We start from the raw sequence: 24949 nt of genomic DNA, 5'->3' as shown, positions 1-24949 counted from the left end.
CAGTTCTCCAGCACTTGTGAATGAATTCTGAACCGACCATTTTATCATTTACTTTTAATTGTTGTTTAGTTATTAAATTCTAGTTTTACCTCTGAAACAACATATTAGTAAAGACGTTTGTTCAACTAATAAACGTACGTCTCAGGTAAGCTGTTGGAAAAGGGTTTACAATTCAAACGTGACAATATTCACTTTGGCAGTAGTTTGGTAAATTTATTAGAAACATTGGAAGTATTGATCAGTATGGGTAATATTAATAATAATCATACATATAAAGTAAATTCCCATACCAGTGAGACAGTTCAATATTGCAGCAATTGTATTGTTAATTGTAATTATTTAATAAAACTTAAAATCAAATTGATCAAAGTATTGATTATTTGGTGTAAAAAACTGCGTTTCTCAGAAATAGTGACGTTAAATCGCAATCTTTAGCAGGACACCCAGTATTTCATCAGCATATCACACATTTTTCTTACGCCGAAAATTACTTATTTGGCAGTCAATTTGTATCACATAATTTATTAAGGTTTTCTAAGGAAACACAAAAGAAGCATGGAATTTTATTTCGAGCAATTGTAAGTTCTCGGCACATCCAGTTCTTTTAAAAATAAGCGAGGCGTGAATGAAATGACATGCAAATCCAGCTTTCGTGGCATCTCGGCGGTTCCCATTTTCATGTTTGTGTACACGAAGAGGCCTGGAGAGAGTCGTGCTACTTAATTGTGTTTCAAATTGAAAAAGTTTCTTTTTTATTGTTTCGCGTATGAAAGTTGTCGTGGTTTAAGGCAAAATTTTGTCTGAAATGGTAGGGTCACTATTTTCTTGAAATCCCTGCTCAAAAAATGTCTCCATTAAAAAGTATTAACGCAGTAGCCTTTAACAATGTGGCGTTTTCGTCTATTTGTTTTCTTACGGTTGCTTCACCGTGTTTCCCGTTATTCTTTCGGGACGACACCGGGCAAACCATAAAGATTTAAATGAAATATGGAATTTTTTGTCTTTTCGGGAGAAAGAAATGCGTGGCTTGAATAACACAGCAACGAAAAGAAACGAGACTAAAACGGAAGTGACGTTCGACTCGAATTGACAGTCGGATATGTACTTTGGGCGACAGGAAGTGTCGTTCTGTAGCGGCTCGAATATTTGTTCGGTATCTGGACTAATGCCAAAGAAGACGAAAACTTTCTTCAAAAATCATATATTTAAACTCTTTCAACTTTCAGCTATTGACCGTGACCGAAAAAGTATCAAACCAAAACACATTTCGTACGTTAGAAGTTTCAACATATTATCGAAAAGTAGAATCCGATATTGAAAACAAATTCGTAGAGAAGCACATTACCTGCTTTGATATGGTTTGAGGTTTTATACGCGTCCACAGGGAATAGTTCTACTCGCGTGTGGCTTTTCCTTCTTATATTAAAGTAAATTACTTTACTGGGAAAGGTTATAAAGTAGGAACTGTTACTCCCTAGAGGATCGAAAGCGGAGACGCAATCCTTAATCTATCACAGACGTAGTCATTATTAAATGTGCCGCAACATGGATTGTTTGAGAGAAAATGTGTTAATAAAATATGTATACTTGTGTGGAATATGTATTTTACGACACGCTGCTTTTGGTGTAAAATCATGTGGATTAATGCAAAATATCGATAGAATTTTCAGTGCAATAAAATTCAATAGTATTTCGTTACAATTGTCAATCAAAATAAAAACCGATCTCACACTATTTTACGGGACTTCTCAGGCACTCTAAAGTGGCGGCACGAGGATCTTATAACACTTCAGAAAGAATATTTTCTTTAAAAGCAGTGGAAACTTGAAACACACAGTCAATCTGTTTTTGCAAAAGGCAATGAGAACGTTAGTGATCTTTTTGTATCGTTTAAACATAAAGCAATAAATAGTAACTTGACTAGGCATTTTTTACTAACTTTCAAGTGGAAAAACGGTTCAAAATTTTGTTATTTGTTTGAGCATTTGCCATTTGCCTACACATGCCACCGGCATTTGACAATATTGCTGGTAACATGGAGTTATAATATCATTGCCATCAATTTTGTTTAAAGGGCCATTCTACACAAGTAAAACTTACAATTCACATCCCTAAAAGAATGATATGCCTATGATGGAATAGTGTGTATTGCTTATAGTGATGATCAAAATGATGAGGAGTATAGTTAAGTATAAATAGCTTCAAAAGCACTAATGTGCTACACACATAAGTTTTGTATAGGTATAAATTAAGAGTAATCAGGAGACACATACGTGACATGAGCAATCCTTTGCACATTCGAAGAAACCGCCATCCCTGAATTAAATGGAATTTTAGCAAGATGAACAAATCGTGTATGTCACATGAATTGGAAATTACCAAAATTGTATTGAACTAGATATACCAGGTGTCCAAGAGCACCCTGGACATAAGAGGACATGGGAAAACGATTTTGATCTGTTTGCGCCTGTACGGTTGATTTGATTGAAAAATCGTATTAATGAAAGTTGTAGTACCTATCACGGACTAGTTTTCTGTATTTTTTTCAGATTTCTAAATTGAGCCCTTTCGTCGTAAAACACGAACAAAAATGAGAAAATTTAAACTTTTTACCTGCACTGTATAAGCGGTTGTCGAGCAACGGATAAACATGTTGCTGATATGGAAAAGTAACTTTGTGGATGCGTTATTACTACCAGTTACTTATACCATTAACCACAACCATATCACGCTTTTTCGAGAACAATTGTTTTTAAGACTTTTCCATAAAATCGTGTAAGTTGAAAACCCAGTAAACTTAATGAATCAGAAATAGTAAATACAAGAAGAGTTATGAGTGTATCCTTTTAAAACTGAATAAATATCGATTTCTATTTTTGAAATGGTGCTCACAATCAAGAAAACAAATTTTGTTTGTCCAAATTTTCCGTGCCGCGGTTTTTTTAACCTTGTCGTCTGTCGCGAACAGGTTAAAATAATATTTCCTTCTTGTCAGCAGCTAAATTAAAGCCAACGGGATAATAACGCAGGCTCGGAGATAAATTGCTGAAAAGAGCCATTGCCGGTGGTAGTTTCTTTTGTGAAATAATCTTATAAAATTTTTTTTTCCTGGTTTACGAGGACCAAAAATGTTATATGTAAATGTAATATTAAATATAAAATGTAAATTAATGTTAATAAATGAGAAGAATTATAACTATACGGTGTGTCAAAAAGTCATTTTCACTATATTTACTCAATAAAGCGTTTTAGAATGCGTATAAAATATAAATTATATTTAATGGTATGCAAAAAGTGACTACCAGGGGATTCAAATAATAAAACCGGGAAACGCAAAAAACTAGTTTTTGTTCATCGTACATCTCCAAATCAAATATATTCATTTGGACCCCCCTTGAGCGACAAAAAATTAAAATTATCTATTATTCTGACCCAAATATGCAAAAAATAACACAGAGAGTGGAAAATGATTTATTTGTATGAATTTGGATTTCTGTCGCTGCGCCCTTTCACGGGGTTTTTATAGCTGAACTATAAAAAAAGGGAGATGATTTTGCCTTGGTCGCAGGTTTTTGGTTATTGCGTCAAACTGGCTACGGTTCTTCTTAAAAAAATTAGGCTTTATGTAGGAATGATGTGCGTGCTGAAAAGTAAAAAGTGTGTTACGTTCAAAATTACGGTTGACTTTTTGCCTAGTGCTAATGAAACTCATCATGCTAACGATTTCAATCGCTAATGAAACATTGCTATGTCGCGTAGATTATACAGAAAGTGATTCCAATTAGGAATTCCAAAACTTGCATCCCATCTTCACTAGAACATTTGTAAAGTATATGGTATACACGTGAAAGAGAAATGTTATGAACATACTCCAGATCCAGTTGTCGACACCCCAGAAATCACCATCTAGCTATCACCCCCAACAAACCGGACATTGTTGTTAAGAACAAGAACTAGAAAACTTGCATAATAATACATGTGGCTAAACCATCTGATCACAATATCATTCAAAGGTAAAAGTACAGATAGTGGAATATGAAGACAGTAATAATCATCGGTGCCATGGGGCTAATATCCAATACTACCTGGGAAGCCATCAAGGGTATGGGTAAACCACAACTTTCAAATAATGGAAGGGTTAGTTTTGTTGAATACTTCGCATATTGTTACGAAAGTGCTAAGAATTTACCTCACACGGTGAGTGTCCGGTATTTCTATATGCTACCATAGAAATCTATGTGACATCAAAACAAATAATAGTAATAATATTAACAACCCTAAATAAAAAAAATAATTTCTATAATATTTTCAAAACTGCTTTTTATCTGTACCTTTCCAAATTAATGTAATTTTATATTTTAAAGTAGCAATCATCAGAATCTTCGTCTTAAACGCCTTTAGCGACAAATGTGAAAAGCGTCAAAACTTTGAGGTTCTTTTTATTTATGGAAGTTGGTAAAAGTTGTTTACTACGGCAAAATTCCAATAATTAATCTTTGAATAAAAAGCAGCCCTATTTTATCGGTAAAAGTTTTCCAACTCCGTATAACATTTAGTGATTGCTCTATCACGTCGTTAAGACGAAAACTTTGACTTAGAACATTCCTAATCACTCGATGCAATGCATGAAAAAACTATCTACCTCTTCTTTGTTAGAGTAATTGATCATTCAGCTTAATATGTCCCAATGTACGACATTTGACTACGTCACCCGAAAATGATTAACTGGAGTAAAGAGAGCTAACACACACAGTCAATAAATCAAAACAATGACTCACCCGAATGCTGCTGCACTTCCCAATGTAATTGATGTCCTTAATCCATATAGCATTTCGTCGTATGTAATGTGGTGAAACCTACAGCAAATAATTAGTGCAAACCTATCCATGCTTCAATAATATGTACTCTTACTAATTAGTTCTTGCATAAAGGAACACATTTACCTCTAACCCTGAGATGCAACACTAAAATATTTATTTGTACTTACTACTACTTACACGTCCAAAGTTTGGAGAAGATTTTAGAACACATCAGAAACATTCAATATTGGGAAACTGACAAACTTGGTATCTGAAATGTAACCGCTAGGGTAACAGACTCGAGCAAAATTGAACTTGACAAAGTTTAAAACAATAACGCGAAGGCTATGAAGAGAGTATATAAGCAACTCGGGTAACTTTCAGTCATTTCGTCGCTATTGGGGTTTCTGGAACAAATTTCGAGCTGGAATAGCTGTTACAGTAGGAAGTACAAGGACTATTACCTCGAGGTGTGTGGAAAGTTAATTTGTCAACACCGCAACCAGTAATATTAATTGTTTAATGCTTCTTTCACAATGAAAGTTAGCGTAATACGAAACACGTAAACATAAACATAAACGAATACAATAACTCTGGTGAGACGTATAATCATAATAATACACGTAATGATAAAAAATTTTGTTTTAAGTTTATGGTTTCATTTATTGTGATAGAGGCTCATTGCAATATAATCTGAAATACTTATGTGCAGAAAATTCTGCAAAACGGAATTATGACGGTCATAAAATTTGTGCAAAGCATTGCTTTAAATAAAGTCTAACTTTAATAACTTGTTTCTAATCCGGTAAAACCTATTAAATAGCACGGATAACTTACGCTATTGCAAATCGGATTTAAATTATAACTTACCAAAACCATTATTGTATTTATAGTGCTGGTTCTCTTTGTCTTCTGTACTACTTCGTAGTACATTAGCCATTAACACAAATCTGTGGTTAGATGTTAATCTGTAAGAAACATGGCGTTGTATTATGATAATGTCACCTAGCAAAATCTCAGGTTTGGGACTGTTGAATAGATATTAATGTTATTATCACAATAACATTCTTATAAAACATCACCACACAGCGTTTCACATTCATTTACTCCCTTACTTGACAAGATACGTCAAAATGTCATAGAAAACAAAAGATAGTGCAGATTACAAGTTTTCCAAAAATATCCCCACATGAGTTGATTGGTCATAACGTTTGGCCGCTAGAGGGCGTCAAAGTTGCTTCACCATAAAATCGCACATTTTTAGACACCCGCTGCTTTCACATTAATTTACTACCTTACTTGACAAGATACGTCAAAATGTCATAGAAAATAAAAGATAGTGCAGATTACAAGTTTTCCAAAAATATCCTCATATTGCAATTTTTTTCAAAACAAATTTATGGAGAAATATACGTAAGGCAGATAATTGGTCCTAAAAACCGCAGGAAAAAGGTTCAAGCGCTTTGATTGTGTTTTAGAAAAGTATGCAACAGCGATGAGCGTTTTCAGCATAGCCAAAAAGTGAACCATAATTCCGCAATGTTTTTCGTCCAAGATATAAATTTTACCGCTCCGCAACTGACATTTATTACTTTTTTTCCACCCCGTGACCGTTATTTCGTCACAAAGAGTATTATTCCAGCTTGTGTAAACCTTGGGCAGGAAAAACCCTACATTTTAGGCGGCGCATAAATTATGAAATTTCGTAGATTTTATTTAAGAGAATATATGAATGCAAATTTACACTTTTATTAAATAAATTCGGTACGTTTAAAGAAAGCAGCCCAAACGGAACAAAACATTCCACTCCGTTCCTTTCTTATTTACCGATCGGCACTATTAAACACCTCCAATTAATCACTACTTGCCAAATTGTCACCATTCGTTTTCCGCAGAATCCAGTTCTATTAGATCGATACGATTTATCCATAGAAACGGAAATGGCCTGTTCTAGAGTGGCTACAGTTTTTGTTACAGCCAAATTAACGGTATTTGAAAACTGAACAATTAATTAAGAGAGACTTATTAAAGAAAAGTCGATAAAGATTAATTGTGGAAAAGTTTTGGGGAAAATGTTTGTCACTCTGGCAATAGCTCAAGTTTAGTATTTTATCATTTAAAGTCCTATCCTAACAATTAATTAGTGAGACGTTATAATTGAGCATTACTTTTAAAATACCAAAAATTGGTTCTTAAACATCGTGATGTGTCACAAAATACTAAACTGCGATTTTCCGAAATTTTAGTTTTTTTTAACGGTACCCACCATAGTTATGTTATTTCAAAAACTGCGAAAGATAAATGTTTGAAGAGTTTAGCGTAATAGGTTGAGACACCCTGTAAATGCTACTGTTGTTAAGGTCTCAATGAATTTACTTCTGTATTAATGTAATAGCTAAAAATACACAACAATTCCGTAAAATGTTAATATTGGAGGTACATAAAGAAAGAGCATTATATGAGAAATCGTTTCATAAATGTCTTTTCTCCACGTGGAAATTTAATAAAACGTTGAAAAGGAAAAATCACTAAAGTAGTAGCCTTTTTTGGTCATCGAAAAGATTCATATTTTCGCAAAGAAAATGGAATGAAAACGGATGGTAAAGTAACGGGAACGGCATAATTTATTTCAATATCTCTAACAGGCGGTCCAAACTGGGTGTATTGAAACCAAGACTAATAACAGTAGAAAAAAAACGGGGACCGGAGCCTTCAGTTTCTATTCATTCGCGCAAAGGTCTCCCAAAAACCAAGTTTTTACTTTTGCTCACGAAGAAAATAAATTACTTGAAGAAATACGTTACTTATGAAATCTGCGCACGACGTATTATATAAAGCGAGTACGTGGCCAAAATAGGAGAACGTGATCCGGAACCCCAGGCTACAGCAACTGGCACTATTTTATCATTTACTGTGACCCATGTTCGACATTTGTTACATGGAATCGTTAAAATTGTTTGGGGATTTTATTACCTATCCAGGCGACTGGATAAAGCCCAACTGAATTGCCGTGCCATCGAAGGAGAGCCAAAGAAAACTTTATAGAAAATTAGTCGAGGTAATTTAATGTCATGCCGCTAAATTGGTACTACTGACTAAAGAAAAAATTTAAAAGTTTACTTAAACGTTACGGGACTACTGGAAATGTATTAGAAACAGTTTAGTTCAGTTTAGAAATTTGATTTTATTTTCTTTGATAAATCGGATTACCAGATGTATTTATGCCTGCATAGAGTTAAATTTAACATTTGTGCCAGACAATATGTTACAGGTTCTCATCCTCATGGTCAGCTTTGGGACCCATATCTTGGTTACCAGCCCCGAGAATCCATGAAATAGCGCCCCATAACGGATTCCAATACGTCACGGTGCCGTACTATGTGCTCGCAGTTGCGCTGCTGCTGGTCGCGGGGTTGCGCATGTTTGCCGCCGAACTGTCCAGACTTAGTGAGAAAATGGACAATGTCGCGTACGAGTTGACAACGTTGGATTTCGTCACGCTTTAAAAACAAAAGAGCTTTCTGTAACTTGTATTAATTAATTAATTATTATCAAACGTAATATAAACTGTTAAAGAATTTTACATTACCATCACGGTGATACTCTTATTATTGCCTGTTGGAGTAATGTGCATTGAACTTTTGAATCACTCTATTTTTGTGATATTTGTTACAGTTACACCAATTTTTCAATTTGTGAACACCCGGTCAACTTTCCAACAAAAGTCGATTCAAATTAAAGTTTCTGGACAAGTATGACACTGTTAAGGGCTGAAAAATTACTATACAGGGTGATTCAAGTTAAGCGCTCTATTATTTTCAAGGATGATGCAATTGGCTCAAAATAGAGAAACTTGCCTCAGAAAAAGAGATATTTACAAAAGAACGTTTTGTAGAGGCAAGTATCTGAATGATTGACTTACACAAATTCAATGTTCCTTAACTCGAGTTCTGTGCAAAATTCATGAAAATGTTAAGTACTAAAAATCGTAAAATAGTGTTTTGCAGTAAACGGCCTCAGAACAGAGTTATTTTCGAAAAACTAAGACCAACCTTCTGAGTGCCTGAAAAAAAGTTTTAACCTTCCGTGTTTCCTCCCTTGACACAACTCTAAAGGAAATAGTTGTAGCAAATTTTATTCTCTACAAAAGCTTAATAAGGATATGTTCTCCAAAATTCTGAATATTTTCCATCTCTAGGGACTACACAGCTGGTAACAACTGAGAAAGGACAACCTTTAAATAAATGCCACGAGTACGACTCGATTTAATTTTTGACAGTAGCGAATGAGGGTCGAGGGTGATTACGGAGCGTCCTTGGACGTGAGCGGTTGAGTTGATGAAGGTTCCCAGTTGACAAGGGGCGTTATATATAACGTCGGTAATTTAATGTGTGTATATGAGGCTTAACGCCTCCGCATGCGACTAGAATACGTTTAACTTTAATGCAACGAAAACATAATCCACTAAAAGATAACCTAACTTTATTAATGTTTCTTTTCACTGATGAGTAAACGAACTATTTTACAAAAATATATCAACTTAAAAGAGTTTCTAGGTTGGGTCGTCCCTTGAAGGCAACGCATGCCATTAATTCTACATGCATTTCGGGTATATTCGGGGCGAAAAGGGCTTTTACGGTTGAGGCCCTTTTTATTGGAGTCGCATTATAAAATACGACTGTGTTCTTTTAGGTCTTGTTATTAAAGAACCAAAAGAATGAAAGACATAGAAAAAATTTAAATGTTTTATCGTATCATTGAAGATTAAGACATTTTTATATGAAATATTATTTTATTATTTTTAATAATTATTAACATCATAAACGTACCAAAACTTACATAAGACATTAGTTGCTAAAGAATAACACGTTAGATACCAAAATAATATTAAAACGACGTTTCAGGAATATGCAATGGAGTTTCTTGTCCATCTTGACCCCAAGGTACGTCGCCTCGTTGTGCCACTCGATGTCCATGTCTTTTAACCTGACGTTGCCTTCTATCCTCATCTTTGGTATTCTTTTGAAGACTATGGCATGCGTCATTTCTCCAATGTTGTGGTCTCCTCTTGCAGGTATCGGGTCAGGAGTCGACCGCTCCTGCTCCGGGCCATGAGCACAGTGTCATCCGCGTAGAGTGCTAAGCTGATCGCTAAAATGTTACCAAACAAGCTTCCACTGAAAGAAATATGCGACATCTATGAATAAATAGCAAACTACTTCTCGACAGCTCGTGGGGATCTGTGAGTCGCAATCACAGTGGAATTTATATACACGATGGACAGAGACTTTTATTCAAGACATAGACTGTAGGTGCAAAAATAGATCGAGACAAACCGTTGTATTTCACAGTCATTAACAGGACACGGTGTATTAGGATCATATTTGCATAGATTGGCGAAGCGGTATCCAAGAAATGCTTGCAACTTGGAATACCCGCCTGAGCACACGCTTTTTTAGTTCATGATAAGATCAGAAGAAATTTAAGAGTTTATCTGCCGAGACTCTGACTCTATAGAAAAACGTTTTAAAATTACTTCTGAGATGCAAGAGAGTCGAGCAATTCTACAGATGCTGAACTACATTATGAGACACAAAAACTAGGAAGAGTATGTTAGTGGGACAAATTGAGTTGGTATTATTCATCACTGTCTTCAGTATAAAATCACCTAGTTAATCTAAATAGTTATGTTAATAGGTACAAGGATATTGTTATATTTCCCAAATTGGTGCCTAATTGAGTCAAGAAATGATCTCATTTAAACAAACAGGTTCTTAGCTTTATCACCTTAGGAATTGGTGAATATGGCGGTAAAAGATAAACTATACATATCCTTTTCAGTTTGCTGGTGAATTAGAACTATACTACTTGAATAATAGCATAAATAATGAATTTAAACTCCACTGCATATTTCAATTAAGCATTTAATACCTTTTTTATGATGTCCCCCATGGCTCGAAAAAGTATTACCACATAATTCCGGAGTGTCAAACTGACCTTAAAAAATTATGATTAAAAATTTTTAGCATGGAAAATTTATGACCGAAATATTAAAATTCTAAAACGAACTAAGAAAGGCATATAACAGTTACGAGCGGCGACCTTAAATTCCATTTTTACAAACCGAGTCCATTAATTACGCAACCGGGAAGCTATTGTTTTGGGAAAATGGTTTTTGTTCGTAATAAGCTTATTCTCGTCTTGAATTGGGACGTTAATTTGGAATTATGGGAGTTCTTGCCGTACTAAAAGGTTGAGTAAGGCTAAAGCAATAAAAAGCTCCGGTCTGTCGCTTGTTGTACTGTAACGTAACGCTCCGGTATTACACAATTTAACATTACTACGATCTTTGATTGGCTGGTTTTACTGCCAGGATTGAACGCGTATCTCTGTAAACGCTTTTCATAATCTGTCACCCATTAAAGAAAGAAAGAACCCTAAAAATATGAGAATAACATAAGTTGAAACAATCCGAAAAACCTTGATCCAACACTCCGTTACAGTCGAAACATGAAACTCTAGAGATAAGAATTTCAATTTTAGCTGGGCCGCATTAGGTTTGATCTGGAGACTAAATCATACGTTGTAACCCCAAATCCTTCCCCGGACTTTGGGATTACAGGCCCAGCCGGCTTAGAAAAGGGATCAAGGAAAGGCCTGTTGGCTGCCATATCTAGAGGGAATTAGCCAATTGTTTTCGTTGACCGGGAACTTTAAGACCATCGTCTTTATTTAGTAATTCCAATGCGGTCTGACCGCTAAATAAATCGCATCAACTTGAAAAGACGATTTAATAACTGTTAAGCTTAAAATAGTAGATGTGTCGCTATACCCCAATTCCATGTATTGAATTTTAAATCATTGAGATTGTGGGTTGTATAGCCTGAGATAATAGTTAATATAGCAATTAAACATAACATTTGGAAAACTATTAAAGGCAGCCAAACCAAACCATTTGTACCTGGTGGGCCAATTTAGATGCTTTTAAACGAAAACTTTTTTTTTCTTAGACTAAATTATGATGTCGGTGTCTGAAGCTCAAAACTTCACTATTTTTAACAATTTTTCAGCTTAACTGAGACAATATTAGAATATGCTAAAAGGTCAGAGACTAAGAAAAAAAGTAGTGGAGGTGTGGTTGAGTTGGTTGTTCAGATAGGTATGCTCATTATCTTCTGAGATTCTGTTGATATCCAGCACTTCCAGGGGATTTAAGAGGCTGCTTTTTCCACAAACTTGTGCCAAACCTTGAAACCTTGTTCAGTACTACAGATGTGAAGAGATTTCATATTGGTGGTGTATAGGTTAGGGTTGTTAGTGAACCTGAAGAACGCAAGAATGTGTTCGTGAATAACATACACTTCAATGTGGAGTGCCACAGGATGATTGGTAAACCTCCAATTCATGGAGCTGAAGGTAGGGCCTTTGGAGGTGTCTGTCAAAGAAACAGTTACAGGATGTCCAAAAAGTCTGGAATATTGCAAATATTTCTAAAACTACTAATTTTATTTTTCTTAAACGTTTAATGGGTAGTTGGTGACCGTAAGTAGTTTACACGATTGTGGGGTGTTTTGGCGTCAAAATCGTCCAGAAGTGTAATGTCTTGTGATGAATACGATCTTGCAAAGTGGGAGGTAATTAAACAGGCCAATGGGCGAAAACTGAAAACCCATACATCTCAATAAAAACCCAACCACAAAACACATATTTGAAACCAGCATGTGGCATTCAGAAATCCCAGAACAAACAAGAATTTAATTCCCATCTATGAGTTTCTAAAATATCTAGTTCTAGTCTGAAACTTGCCCAAATCTGGCCCTTATCACTCTGCAATTCCAAATATGTCTACACAAAATATTAGTATTCAAATTATATAAATCAATTATTAATATATCAATAAACTGCCAAGCAACTGCTTTAGCAACAGTTTTAAATGATCATTTAAACTGATGTTCCAAAGAAGGTGATGTTTTGCCATTCTGCTCAAACACGTGAAAAAAGACAAATCTTTCTATAACCAAAGGCATTGATTATGTGTACTAAGTCTTTAAAGAAAAAAGAAAAGAGATTTTGGTGCACCAGTCTCGAACTTCACTTTGTCATATTAACTTAGTTTAAGCATCAAATATAACCCTCATCACTCAGCAGAAAAAAGATACACAACAATGTACGGTCTATTTGTAACTGTTGCTATTAAATAAAAGCTGAACACATATGTACTTAACTTTGCTTTACACTTTTTCTATAAATGTGAAAGTAAATATTGAAGAAGCTTATGCTCAATTAATCGTAAAACTAGAAAGTAAATAGAACAAATTCTGGACTGGTATATCTTCTCTCGACACCGAAATGAATCGCAATTTTAAACTTTAGATTACTAAAAGTCTGTCGTTTTTAATTAAATTTCCGATGGATCCGACATTGCGTTGGACGAGAAGAGAAATTACAAGATACGTTACTAAGTGCCTGGCACGAGTTTCATTTCAGTCTGCAATTTATTTAAGTGGCTGATCACGAACGGGAGGCTCATCGCTAATCAATTACAGAAAAGCTTCTCGGAAGAATCTATTCCGAGTGTTTTAAGGTGCTCCAATTCGATTTAGGACACTTTGTTTACTTGCGGACTCATGCGGACGTGATCACTTAAATAATTCAGTGATTTCATTGTCGTGTCGGGTGCATCTGTGTTAAAATGACAAACAGGACTGCAGCTTTGCAAACTTTATCAAGAGCAACTGGCAATAATAACACTGAGAAGAAGCTTTGTGAGAGAATTGTTTGTGTATGACTGTTTTTAAAACTCATTTAACGCTAGTTTGCTTCTAAAGCAGAATTAACGAAAGATTTTTCGTCCTTTTTAATCTGCTAATCGGAACATCGATATAGGACATATCCGCACACCAATCGGCTACAATTACCAGCACTTCACAGTGATTGATTAGGCAGTATTTGTGCAGTCGTGATCGGACACATAAATTCTGGATGCGAAATTGAAGATCTCGCCGGGTTCTCTTTGTAACGCGCCCAGTAATTTTTCTTCCATTACTGGATAGTGGTCGACGTTTTGAAAGAGTGACCGAATTATTTTAAAAGCTCGATTCGAAAAAGGGCCAACGCTCCAGGAGAGCTCGAGAGCCGTCTCGTAATCGGTTATAGTCACTGTATCAAAAGTTATAAGCAAATTATATTGTAATACTTGAAATATGGAGAATCATGTCAATGTTACATTTGTCTTTGTTGGTTGTTTTAATGTTTAAGAACTTGTTTCTTACGAGAGAACATAAAGCATGTTTGGTTGTCTAATGAAATTGACAAGTGGGGTTAGGCTCTATCACTTGACCTCTTTATACTGCCAAACTATTTAGATTCAACTGAAATGTAACAATATATTAAAATCTCAAAAGTTATAAAGTTATTTTAATTCCTTAGTAAATTCCAATGACCGGAGATGGGAGTGGTTTGAGCCTTCGTATTTCAATGGTGTTAACTCTCATAGAATAAAAATCAAGTGGATTAAATCGGGAACACGCTCTGGCTAAGGTGTTTCTAAATGCGTGCTCCATCACCCTCAAAGCTCGCAGCACCCGAACAGCTCTAGAAACGAGGAGACGAAGCTCTAGAAACTGCAGTTGATGTGACGTGCGATTGTGAGGGCCTGTCAAAAATGCATTTTTGAATAGTTGGCTTAACAAATCCAGAAGCAATGAGCTACCCTAGGGGATCACAGATCAATCACTAGACAAAGTCCTATAACTTGGAGAGGGTTATAATAGATCCCGTGGGTCGCCAACTCTTCCAAACTGTAATCTGTAATAGATGAAATAAGTTATATAAAGCCTTAGAATTCCACTATAGTTTACGACCTCATTGATAGAATAGTACTAGCGCCTAAGGATGCAGTAGAACGTAGAAAACGCGATTTGTGCACATACGACTTCCTGTCGTAATAAGGCAGAGCCGAGAACTAATATCATATATTCCAGGTAAAAAAACATATATGTGGTAAATGTTTGTATAATTTTATTAATTAACTACCCAATCAAAATTTTAAGCCAAAAGCAATACAAAGTTGACCTTCCCTCAACATTTCATATTTATTTAATTATACCGGACAAAAACAAATGTTTCGCTTCCATTCAATTTCACTTATTGATGTGGACAGATTACCGTGCAAAATGGATTAAAAAACCTATTTCGTGCAAAATATAAATAAACATTTTTAAAGGCATGGTAAAATGATGACGTTGTAAGCGGTGTCCGTTTTAACCAGCCTTTCAATCGGTCATATTTAGTCCAAACAGAGCGGCACTCAATTTGATTTGCATGTTGCCTATGATAATTTCATTTTCAATCAATATAGTGTCACATTTAGAATTATTGCAAATTTTGATACAGTGTACTGCTATACAACTCTAATGGTATCAATTTACAATAACAATTTCCAGTTCGCATTAAAAGACAAGAAGGATTCCATTTTAATTCTTTCAGAGCAGTGATAGGCAAAATTATTCCACGACTCTGCTAGGCATCTCTGAACTTTTAATTGGGTTAATGCGAAGAGTGTCTCGCTCGTCTTGATTGGGGTAAAATTAGTGTTAGTACAGTACTAAAATTCTCTAATTAGCTGTGGCAATTTGCAACAACTATTTTCATGATTAGATAGAGCAACACATATTTATGCACAGTTGCAACTTATCGTACATATGAAAGCTTACCATTCAGTTCAAAATATAAATGCAGCCGTCGGTATTCAAAGCAATGATATTGAATTTAGGTTTTATATATTCATAGACACATATACATTCCGTTCTATTGTTTCCTTATCTAGAGGCTGGATATTTTCACCAAGTATTATCCGTACTTTCTATACAAGAGAGCGGCTTGAAACGCTTAACTTGGCATGCGGAATTCATAGAATCTCGAAATCGTTGAATTAATAAGCAACTTCAAATACATATATTTTATATCGCATTGCAGCAGTTGCAAGAAGCGAAAACATTATTACTTTTAGTTGAGCCCTTCCTTGATCTTTTATTAATTGGTTGGACCTAGATCCACTACAAAAGGACAACATAAACCAGGAAATTTTTTTATATGGTTTGGAAAACACATTTTTTGGTTAGAAGTAAGAAAACCCAGTCAAAAACATACATTAATTTTATTGTCATTGTCACAGTGTATTGTTTCAATGAGCTCACGTTTAACGCCCATTCGATGCAAAACTTAACGATAGCGATCGACAAAGGCGGAGAAGAAGAGTGCAAAGAATTATCGGGTACGAGCCAGTTATCAAAATCTACACTAAAAATAAAAACACTGAACAGACAAAACATTGTTTGAAAACTGAGGCGTTGTAGGATTGAGCAAAGTTAGGAGAAAAGGAGAGCAACAGCTAAGACTGAAGTCAGGACATCTTTCTATCACAAAAGAGACAACGACTCGACGGAGGAGTAGAAGAAACACGTAGGCAACGTTGTCCAGATAGATAGTATAAACTTGAGAGTGGCATTTCTTGTGCTGAACTCAAAATACAGACTTTAAGTCTGTGCCACAACAACTACACATTCAAACGAGGAAGTGGAAAGCTTTTATGCAAATTGCAGCTGCGATGGCAAAAATACCAACTCAATCCAACCTTATACATAGATATGAATGCAAAACTTAAATATAAATAGGACAATGCTGAGTCCGATATGGGTGATCATGGGAATGGCCAGAGAAGGTTCAATTCCTGGTACATCATGGATTGTATGTACTGAACCAAATGGAATTGCTAAAAGTGAGATCGATTATGTAATCACTGACAGGAAATATATTGTGCAAGATGTCCACGTATTGATCAATTTTCATTCAATACACACCACAGAATAGTAGACACAAAAGTGACTCATCAAACGAGAGAGGGCAAATATGACCAACAAAGAAGTCTTGCAAGGAACCAGAACAGAATGAAAACAAAATGTCGCAAAATTGCCTAAAGCCTGTGGAAACAAATACCGTCTTTTACAACTCATCCTCAAGGAAAAATAGGTATTGGTGGGAGGCAGATGTCGTGGCTGAGAAATATCAGGCCAATGAACAAGAGTTTGCGAGGCTAGTGATCTTTTCATATTGGCAGATCATAGACACAACGTCCAAAGGACCGAGCAAGGCACATAAAGAAGAAGAATCCTGCTAGCTGAACAGGATAATATGCTTGGCGTGGCGGCATTTGGAAAGCTTAATAATGTGTTCAAATCAAACAATCATATGACACGAAGTCTATAGAAACAAAGGCAGATTGAAATGTTATTTCGTCAAATTAACCCACAGCATAACATGTGCACTGGGATAACGATATGGTTGACACTGCCTAAGTAAGCCCTAAATAGGGTAGTATTGTAGTCGATAATTAAGATTTTATCAATTAAGTCATCAAAATGTTATATAGCAACAAGGACAATTTTCTTTCTCAATCAGCAAAGCTGATATTTACTAAATGATAAGGTATAAAAAAAGGTATTTACAAATATCTTTTTGTTGAAACAAATAAGCAAATAAGACTCAAGAAGCGCAATATTTACAATCTTCAACTAGCAAACGTCGATTTTGTCTGATAACTTCCAATTATCGAAACTACAATCTGAATCTTTAATCGCCTTGACTGTTGAATGCGAAAAGCATATTAAAGGCTTCCGAGTGTTCTGTGCATAGATAAATTGCGTTAATCCATAGCGCTGGATATGATTTATAGGCAAAGCCTTGCGAGTTGCTGATAATGCATATTTGCGGGGAAATTTCATTACGGGGCATTCAAACCAATTGGGGAGGTGTAAATGCATTCATTTCATCATGTAAGTTACTACACTAGACTACCATATAGACAATAAATGGCTTTTGTGTGTTACAAGTCCTCAGTCTGTTTATTTCTATACTTTTTGGTCCCCACAACTTGATGAGAGTAACCGTGCATCAAATAGACCAAAGCAAATTGAATTACTGGAGCCATATATGCGGCTTGGAACCTGTGTGATAATTCAAGCCGATTGAATTACACAAACCTGGTTTACGTCTCTCATTACGTTGACAATCGTATGTTAAATATTGAATCCCTCAGTTAAAAAAAACGTTTATAACACGTTCGTAACAGTAAAATTTTATCCGATTACTAGCTAAACATAAATTGCTAATAACACCAATCATAATCACCTTACAACATCATTAGTGCTTAGTCTATTTATACGTTAATAACTATAATTCCAGTCCATCCAATTATTACAGTTGTCTAGTCTTCATTGCTCACCTGGATGAGCATTGCAAAATTCACATTTAGCAAAACTGTAATGACCGTAATGGCAACGTTGTAATAAAATTATGTTTATTTACTATTAAGAGTACCTATTTCATAACTATAGTTTTTAATTTTGGGGTTTATACATATTTAAATTTGAAATATTGAACTACTTTAAATAAGTAAATAAAGATCATCGGAGGCATGGAAATTGATCAGAACCTTAAAACAGTTTTGTTCTATGGTACAATCATTCTAAGACCAAAAAAAAACAACATTGTTAAAGAATATAGATTGAATGAAAAGCTCAGAATACTCCATTAGTTAATTTAAAATATATTTGCAGCTTCATAGGCAAAATCCTTTGATTAATTTCCGGAACCAATGTAACTGGTAAGCACTATTGAGCAATCCGTACATCTTGTTGATCTTAGCAATTCGACTAACTGTTGTTAACACGACCCAGATCCTTGTACAGAGTCTGATTCAATTTAGTATTCCTGCTTGTCGAACTGAAACGTATCGAGTTGTATCCATTTCGTATGTATGGGTGTACGTGCACCTAAAAATTGAGAAGTATTCCCGGCTTAATACCTCGTTTTCCTAGGTCGAGAATACGAAACCACTTGTAATTCTTGCATTACAAAACGAGTGGCGCAAAGTTCGAGGGTAATGACTTATAGTGGTATTGGAAATCTCCAGTCCATAAAACATTCCATTTGAGACTAGCGGAAGGGATCGAGCCTGACAGGACTATAGCGATTTGAAAATGTATTGCTTTTATCTCGCCTTCCCATTCCAACTTATTGCATACTTTACATTCTGGCGTCGAACATCGTTTATCGTTTTAGATTAGGCTGCACTGAGGCCATGATACGAGTTCTAATGAGGAAAAAACACCGGACTGATAATTGTCTGTTTCTATTTAACAAAATTGCTTAAACAACATTTTGCAATTATGAGCAAGACATTTTCCAGTTTCACAAAATGCATGTTTTGTCTACGTTTTAAAGTTTCATTCGATTGCAATAAAACTCCATGACTCGGCAACCTTTTATAAGGAGTTAAGTGGAGAGGCGTATTTATATTTCATACAGTAGAAATTGTTTTCGGGTGTAACACGTGAAAACAAGAGCTTTTTGAAATGAAGCTAACGTTTTAGAGGAAATTGAGCTGCGTTCCCATTTCATGTAAAATTTTATTTTCTAATAGCGGCATTATAAAAATATGTTTTGGCTCAAAATACTTTACATGTGGTATAATGTAGCTGAGGAAATGTATGGTTCTCTAATGGGTCGTGACGCGACGCTATCTACAATAGAAAAAAACAGCTTTTTTTGGTTTTGAACAGTTTATGTTAAATTATTATATTACATATAGCAATTTTCATTAATTTCTAGTAACTGGGAAAATAAGAATTTAATCATGCTATCATGTCTCAAGGGCTATTTAGCCATTTGGCAACGTTGATATTTATTTAGTACCGAAGGAAGATAACCTCACGTCGTATCTAAAACTAATTTGAGGCTTCTAACACTTAAAATTGTAGAAGCCTCTAAAAACCATTTTGAAACTCTTAGAGACCTCTGAAATCATTGTACAGTCTTTTATAGTTACCAGATGCCCCTAGAAGCCATTTTTAAATTTCCAAGACATCTGAAAGCATTCAGCAGTCTTTTCACAGTTTTCAGGTGCCTCTAGAAGACATAAACGTGCCAGAGCCATTTGCCAACCATTTTGAAGCTGTCAGAGGCCTCGGAAAGCTTTCAACAGTTTTTCTAAAGCTGCCAGATGCCTCTAGAAGATACTTGATATTGCCAGAGGCCTCTAAGAATTATTTTGGAGCTACCAGAAGCCTCTAAAAGCGTAAAGAGTCTTTATGGTTGCCATATGCCTCTAGGATTCTATTAAACTTGCCAAAAGCCTCTAAAAGTCACTTGAAATTGCCAGAGGCCTCTAGGAACCATTTTGAAACTGCTATAGGCCTCTAAAATGTAAACTAGTTCTACTTGTGATATAGTTTGGCTGATCATTACGATCATGAATACAAACTGAAGTATAAAAACACCATCGTTATTCGGTTTTAGTTTCATTTGTATGATGTCCGGACCAACTGATTCAGCAATGGAGAACACCCTGAACACTGAAACAAGTCAAGCAAGACTACTGTGTTTTACCCTCCCATCCCTATAGACCAAAGTGATAGGGAAAAGAAAGTCGCTACAAGCCCAGGAATTTTCCCTTTTGGGAAGTTCCCAGAGTTGCAGCGGCCTCCCTGTCCTGGGAGAAGGATGCCTCCTCGGACGGAGGGGCTCTTCCAGCGCACTTCTTTTTCTCAATTTCTTCTTTCTTTGTCAGCTCATCTGGTGGTCCTGCAAACTATTAGGATGTCCAAACAGTCGGCTTTTCGTTTTGCGGGGTTAGGGTCTGGTGAGTGGGGGATGGTTTTCCCCCTATTGCGTAGGCAAAGAGGAGGAAAGTGCCAGGAGTGCTATCAGAGCCCAGTTAACACCGGATTAACTGCGGAAAGGTTCTACCCAGATTTTGAGAATGAATTCTGGCCACCCAGTGGAAAAGTCTGTGGGAAAGTTGCGGTCATCATCTTGGTTGGTTGGCTGGTCCTTGGTTGGTCGTTGATCTGAAACAGAAAGAAAAACTGATTAATATTTACATGTTATCCAGTAACTGGTATCGAGGACGTTTGTGGGGAATTTCTAGCTCCGGGTCGTAGTTTACTGAGAAGAGTTTCAATGACTTTAAATCGAGCTTTAAATAATCCGGGGACAACCGGAAACGCGATGAAGGATATTGAAGCTCACCGAATCTTCCAAAGCACGTTTAGAAGAAAAGAAGTCATGGCACTAATTACTAAAACCCTTCGCACCCAAGCAATTAAAATTGAATACATAGCAGTATATTATCTAGTGACATCCATCTCATATATGGTACAGATCCACCATTAGCTATAATGGTCACAATGACACTTTCACGTTAATTAAACTGTTACGTTCTGCTTTCGCTAAAATTTTAGTTCAGCCAATAGCATAATTAAATATCATTACATCCAGGAGCAATTTAAACACTCACATTTGCCGGGATTTCGATTACAAATTGGTCCGGCAAATAAAACGAATTTTGTAATGGATCCTATGTGTCTCGCCTGCAATTACAGCCAATTAACTTACATGATTTAACTGCGACAGTTACGTGGAGGTGTTTTTATTTTCGCTTTTCTGCTGAAAAAAATTGACTGATCCTTCGAGAGGTCCAGGAATCGTCTTCATTATATCGATTCGAATAGTCAGTCATGCACAAAGAGCTTTAAAAATGAATGCTCATGCTGAATTTATGGATGTTAACTTAAATGATTCAAAGGGTAAATGGCAGCTTTGGGATTAAATGAAGGGTGGCAAATAGTGGGTAACGAGGCCGAGTTCCAAGTTCCAAGCACTTTGACGACGAATTCTAGAAATTCGTTATTTGCTTTGAGGGACGTGAAAGGTATTTGGAATTAAAGCGACGCATTTTTGTTTTTAGTGAATTTCCTTGCATTTACCTCTTTTGCTCAGTATTCAACCGTAAAATAAGACATTTCCACTTTTTAGATGAAACAGACGATAATTGCTTTGAATTAATTCCGTATTCCAATCAAAGTATTTCCAATCATCGGCCCCGAAAGCACGACGAGAAAACACACCGAAGAAGTGCAAACAACCTGACTACAAATTTAATTTAAAATCAGTTTTCAAACTTTGGTAATGCGTTTCGTCTCTTGGAACATTATCAAGTGATATCGATTTGCTTGAACAATTTAATTTAAATCCTTTCCAGGAAAGTGTTTTACTTTTACATACTTCCAATATTTTAGTGTTGGAGGTTAACTTGCAGCAAAAAGCATCTCAAAAAAGTGAATAAAATACCCCTATTCTAAAACTTGGGAAGCAACATCATTATACCTGTGTTTAGATTCCGGCACCAGGGTCTCGATAACACTAAAAATGTAAAGATGCGGTGAAAACTGCACTTATTCATTCTCGAGTGTACTTGTTGAGTCAAAAGTTGGCTGCAAATGAAGCGTAAGTGAAAATAATGCAAAAACTTTAAGATTTATTCCAGAAATAAAAGTAAAGTAGAACAAAAATGCCGCAGTAAATTTCGGTTGTTTTTTGAGTCTTTGTTTCACTTGCAAGAAAGGGGCTGGTTACAATGTAATGCGGAGGGAGTTGGGAAAGTTACAATCCGATTTTGCATAGGAAATAAAAAGTTATGCGCTTGACAGTAAGTTATCTCTTAAGAAGTTTAAATCGCTCCGCTTGCCCGAAAGTTTTATTTTTTATCCCTGCTTGTTTTGCTTTGAGGGTAAGTGATAAGTAGTTATGTACTGTTACAAAGCTTTTAAAACTTCTGGTGTTTTGCCGATTTGATAAGAACAAAAATACTCAGAACAACATTTTCTGAACTAGCTAGCTATTCCAGGTATTCAAAAGCACCCTGCAGTTAGAGCATCTTCGGCTATTAACCTTAAATTTTTACAATACTGTGAATTTGAATTTCCTGTGGCACGGTAATTTCCATAAACCAGTCTCAGTGCTGCCAACCTACTAAAATCATAATGAACAAATGTCATTTCATTTATTTATGAAACTGGCTTATTTAGTAATCATTTTCAAATATTACCCACGTAAAGTAAAGTAGGAAAGTCGATAAAGATACTTTATTAGAAGCTAGTGCAGATAAGCCTACAAAATTGTGTGTGTATAACCTCAAATCAGTACCCATTCTCTGCACAAATTTGCTTTTCAGCATTCCAGCAAAGGTTTTCAAGCACAAGTGGTTTGTAACTTAAATGTTGTGAAAAAAAACCACCAATAAGTCATATTCAGGTCTGTAGGTAAAACTTAAAACATTTGAATTGTTGATAACCAAAAAATCATGAAACCCATAGAAGAACCTTCTACATTGTTTTCTTCAGTAGAGTGACAACTAGCCTTCTTAAATGGATAGATGTAATACATAAACTAAACTATAGAATCTTACATTTCTCAGGTTTCTAGACAATAATGGACTAGTGGCCTGTGGCTTAATTAAAAATAGACAAAATGTGCTTCTTATTTTTTAGTTGTAACCACTCTTCCACTCACCAGATTATTCCAAATAAAAACGATACTGAAAATTTGTATTTACTGATTCACAATTTAACTTGCAGAATAGCAAAAAAGCACATAATCATCAGCTTTATACCATCTGCAAGAAAATTTCAAAATTTATAAAGAGCAAAGTTATCAATAACTATTTCCTTAATTACTTTTTGATTGGATAAGCAGTGATAGTTGTGCAATACCTGTGTAGACTGAACAGCATAACAGTATTAGATAAGACACCAATACCTCATATTCAATTTTTTTCCACAGATTTCATGAATGTAAGGTGTTTTCAACATTAACCTTGTGAACTATATCACTAAATTTCTATAGCTGCTGAGGATCAATCAAAAACAGCCGTTATCACACCATTTGGGCTTTTTGACAACAGGATAACTTTCGTACTAATGCAATGCTGCTCAAACGTTTCCTGAATGAAGTTTTGCGTGACTTAGATTTTGTTTATTGTTATATTGATGATATTTTAATAGCTTCAACAGATGACAAGCAGCATATCGGGTAAATTTTTTAAAGAGTTCGTAATGATGGAATCACCATTAAAGTGGCTAAATCACACTTATCAAGAAAGAAATCAAATCACTTATTTGGGCTCACGAGAATGGAACTCAACCACTTTGTCACTAATCATTATTTTTGTTTATAATCATTATTTTGGCAATGTTTAGTTCCAGGCCCATTTGGATACTTTCAGTTTCCACAAGTGATATGAGCAGCATTATCTAAAATAAGTGAGAACATACACTAACCCCTACCGTTTACTCTGAATTAATTAACAGGCTTTCTCGTCAGAATTGCTGGCCGTTTTCACGCTGCACAGAATATAATGTGGGTATTAAGGTTCTTAAAACGAATGTAAACTTCGAAAAGTGTTTCAGAATTAAGACATTAAAGCCCCCTCGTTATTTCCAACCGTTTCTTTACTACCGCGTGATTAATAAGTTTAACATAATTAAAATTTAAACAAACCAATACCTCTTTTAACATCCAACAAAGCTAATATTGACGCCCCACAGCGATTAGCCGCTTACTACACTTTACCACTGTAACCCTCTAATAACATAACCCCATAATTATTATTTTCTTTGCCGCCCTAAAAGAGACTGTTCAAAGGCTTTGGCTCTCTGTTACAGGCAAAGTCAATTTATTTTTTGGTATACGTGAAAGGCAATTTTCCTAAATCGATTAGGAAAACAGGCATTCCCTAATAATTGTGAACTACATGTTAACCAGAAGTTTGGTGTTCTTGTATTGTGAAAACTTCTAGTAATGCATTCTCTATTGTATTTTGTTCCATTTTTCGTACTAAATTAAGTAATTACGTTAAACGGATTGTATAAACTTAACTAATTACACTGCATAACAAAATTTATATCATGTTTGGTGACAAAACGTGTTCTTTTGGAATTCTGGGGTCCCAAAATATGGGAAACGGCCATTGAGAGCTCACGAAAAATTGGCATAGGCTCAGGAATGTCGAACTTTTTGGGTTTTGGCGAAAATTTGCCCTATATTATAGCAGTGAGCAAAAATTTCCGGTGATTTTCTCATTGTGAGGTTCTAGGATGATCAGGAAACCTCAAAAGCAGCCAACCCACAATTTTGTTTGGGGTTACCTAACCCATAATCTACAATGATCTGTCTGTATAGTATGTCGTTACAATTTTCAATAAATTGTACCGCCATAAACGACAATAAAACAATACTAAGACAATCAGAAG

The 24949-nt window shown here is 35.5% G+C and overlaps 1 long non-coding RNA gene across 1 annotated transcript; it reads right to left on the bottom strand.

The window, feature by feature from the left end:
- Positions 1–3454: 3454 nt before the first annotated feature.
- LOC145730676 (uncharacterized) lies at positions 3455–5944 on the bottom strand. The gene is made up of 2 exons (XR_014178657.1): positions 5670–5944; positions 3455–3643 (listed from the first exon to the last, which is right to left on the bottom strand). It is a non-coding gene; the product is annotated as an uncharacterized LOC145730676 (long non-coding RNA).
- Between the last annotated feature and the right edge of the window lie 19005 nt (positions 5945–24949).

The sequence above is a fragment of the Ips typographus genome, linkage group LG6 (assembly GCF_016097725.1).
Source record: "Ips typographus isolate SLU linkage group LG6, UJ_Ityp_2.0, whole genome shotgun sequence".
In the NCBI taxonomy this organism is placed as follows: domain Eukaryota; kingdom Metazoa; phylum Arthropoda; class Insecta; order Coleoptera; family Curculionidae; genus Ips; species Ips typographus.
Note: the sequence above shows the minus strand (reverse complement) of the source record. Positions and strands in the feature narration are given on the sequence as shown.